This window comes from Sinocyclocheilus anshuiensis, unplaced genomic scaffold (genome assembly GCF_001515605.1).
Source record: "Sinocyclocheilus anshuiensis isolate Anshui unplaced genomic scaffold, SAMN03320099.WGS_v1.1 scaffold166, whole genome shotgun sequence".
NCBI lineage: Eukaryota > Metazoa > Chordata > Actinopteri > Cypriniformes > Cyprinidae > Sinocyclocheilus > Sinocyclocheilus anshuiensis.
Genome location: NW_015546050.1, coordinates 1,836,641 through 1,840,105, shown reverse-complemented (window position 1 = coordinate 1,840,105; position 3,465 = coordinate 1,836,641). Strand labels below are relative to the sequence as shown.

The 3,465-nt window shown below is 39.0% G+C and overlaps 1 protein-coding gene across 1 annotated transcript in view; it reads right to left on the bottom strand.

Annotated features, from left to right (window-relative positions):
* The window catches only part of LOC107699169 (collagen alpha-1(XXI) chain-like), a 51,432-nt gene that overhangs the window by 12,134 nt on the left and 35,833 nt on the right, over positions 1–3,465 (bottom strand). The window lies entirely within an intron of this gene.

Below are 3,465 nucleotides of genomic sequence, written 5' to 3'. Positions count from 1 at the left end.
TTAGTCATGCTCCCTGTTTGTGTCATGCTTCCCTTGCCCTCATGTATTCATGCCATTGGTTCTCTTGTTCATTGTGTCATGTTCTGATTGGTTGTCTAGGTCATGTGTCTTGTTTCCCATTTGTTTGTTCATGTCATGTGACCCTCTTTGTTTGATACAAATAGCCCTCATGTTGCCATTGTCTCTCATCATGTATTGAAGTTGTAACCTGCTGTAATCACTTTGTAAATAAACTGCACTTGGGTTCTTCACTACACTCGCCTTCGGTGGACTGAATTGTTACAGAATACACAATCCATTAAAATGAACCCAGCAGTTTCACGCCTCCTCTGCCTTCGTCAAGGTGACAGGCCTATAGAGGATTACGTGAGTGATTTTTGTGAACTTTGTTATCAGGTGAACTTTAACAATGTTGCTCTCGAGGATACTTTCCGTTTTGGTTTGGACAATAGCATTTCACAATTAATGCCACGCAATACCCCACACTGGTCACTTGAACAATACATTGTCATGCCTAGTCAAGTCTGTTCATGCCTAGTCAAGTCAAGTCTGTGTATCTTGTTTGGATGTTTGGATCACTTTGTAAATAAACTGCACTTGGGTTCTTCACTACACTCGCCTTCGGTGGACTGAATCGTTACAGCATGCTTTGGATGTGTGTGCACATGGGCGAAGAAACTAGATAGGCTAGTGTATGTATGACCGAATGATTTTTACATATCCAAAACGAGATGATGTGAACATATAGTGCATGTTTCATTCATACTCTAAGCCGGAGGGCGCTCTCGCGCAGAAAGTCCAAAATGGCCTAGTAGAAGTAATATATAATAATTTATGACATGCAGGAAATCCCTAATATGGACAAAGGCATCCTGCTATCGCTGTATAGCTTAAAAAAAGGTAATTTCAGGTCATTTCCAGGTAATAAATAGTATATGAATAATGTAGTGCTAATTGATATAACATTTATTACAGTATAGAAAATATTCTGCCTTATGTGTTTGTATAAACCAATCCTAAAATTGTCATTAGGAAAATACAGAAAAAAATATTATAGAATACAAATCATTGGATATCGCCCAGCAGTGTATTTGATTTCTTAGCCAATTAAAAGACATAAGAAAAAATAAAGCCTGTCAATTAGACAAAATGTTTTTTTACATTTCTGTCCCCCTCATTTCTGAAATGATGGCTGCGCCCCTATGTTTGCAGGACAGAAAACAGTGCACAAGTCTTTTGGTGCTTGAAGGGTTTAAAGTCATATTAAAATGCGCGCAAAGGAATCGATAAGAGGAATCGAAATTTTAATTTTATAACAAGTAGACGATCCCTGACCTTAAGCATCCTAATCCAGAATTGGAATAGATTTTGGACTCCCAAGCCAAGGTATGGGTTAACATGTTAAATAAAATGCTATTTTTTGTCCTACCGAAAATGTGCCTGGAGTCCACCTTTGTTATTATAACAAACTACACTTTCAATGTGATTTTAAACCATTCAAGTCAAGAAGACTCGCGGGCTGTTTTCTCTGCTGGACACACATCCTTGTGTAAGTGTTCTTTAGCCTTTTGATTTTCATTCATAGTATTCAGCTAACTATGAAATATTTTGTAATAAGAGGATATCTAAGATTTATTTGTATTTATTTATTTATTTTTTATCTTATTGTAATCGAAATTAGGAATTGACAAGAAACGGAATCATTAAAATTCAAACAATGCCCAACCTTACCCACACCCCACATTAATTTTTACTGGCACCTTTCTATTAACACTGTTTTAGACCCTTTATTTTCTTTTAAACCCTCACTTACCCTTCTTTGCTTTTGCCCTTCTTAAAAACAACCACATAATCTTATACGTGAATGTACTTTTCAAAATTAGTTATAAAACAGTTGCTCCTGGCAACAGGGATAGGTAGTATGTTTGCTTAACATAGCATCAAACATGACAATTTATGAGACTAATATCATGTTTTGCTCCAAAATCACTTTATAACATCAGTCGTGTTTAAAATAGTTAGCTTCTGTGGTTCCATGTGACTTCTTATCACAGTGAGACAGAAAATATTTTTTTATAAAATTCTATACTGTGATACAAGCTAAGTCAATTAGCATTGCATTGCAATTGTGTGTTTATTGTCTTCCACGTTTCATCAGTCAAAGTGTCTCTATCTGCATGTTATTCAGCTGTAGTGATATCTGATGCATTTGTACATATAAGGGATTTCCTGGGTCTCACTTGTGAAACAGACATTACAGTACATGGGTGTTAGGATTAGGGTTAACCCTGCTCCCTAATGCTCACATCGTCTCATTTTGGGTAAAAATAGAAAAAGAATAATTTAGTAATACTAAAGTAAAGTAGACCACGGGAACCAGATGAGTCCTCTGCACAATTCTAACTTGTGTTGCAGCCTGGAAACCTCAGTCTCAGCCATTTAGGCACTCATCCTTTTAGCATGGTGGAGTGGGTATTTAGTTCCTAATAGTATCCACTAAAGCAGTGGTAGGCAAGTCCGGTCCTAGAGAGCCGCTGTCCTGCAGAGTTTAGCTCCAACCCTAATCAAAAACACCCCAACAAGATAATCAATGTCTTCAGGATTACAAAGGATACAGGCAGGTGAGGTTTTTTTCCAGGATTGGAGCTAAACTCTGCAGGACAGTGGCTCTCTATGACTGAACTTGCATACGCCTGCACTAGAGAATGCAGTGCGAATTCCCATTTGAAAGGGAACATCTCAGATTACGCATGTAACCATAGTTCCCTAAGAAGGGGAACGAGACACTGCGTCCTGTAGCCTTGCTTCAGGTATTCCTGTGCACGTCTTTTTCAGACAAGAAGTGGATGGCGTGTTCTACAGGCACCCTTTTTTAATCACGGTCGCACTGGTAGTGACATCATAGACTGTCATGCTAATGCTGACAAATGCTGACAAATGACAAATGCTAATGTCAAGTTCATTCCCCATAGTGTCCACTAGAGCAGCATTTTTTAATCCTGGTCCTGGGGACCCACCGCTCTGCACATGTTGAATGTCTCTTTTATCCTTCACACGGTAGTGCAGTTCATGGAGCTCTTTCCTAACAAGCTAAATGATCCGAATCAGGTTTGTTATATACAGTGTTGGGCAGTAACGCATTACTTAGTAACGCGTTATGCTTTTTTAGTAACGGAGTAATTTAACGCGTTATAATTTTCAAAATAGTAATTAGAGTATAGTTACAAGCCAAGGTGTCTATACGTTACTGCTGCGTTACATTGCTGACAGAATGCAGTGTTTTATAATCTAGAGATTGTAAAAAGGATGTAGCACATGCACTGTCGAGTCAAGTGCCAGTGGATTAGAGACCTGCTCCCGCGAGACCCGACACAACAGAGTGCGGCGCGGGACAAGATGCGCGGGTAGACACTCGTGTGTGTGTGTGTGTGTGTGTGTGTGTGTGTGTGTGTGTGTGTGTGTGTG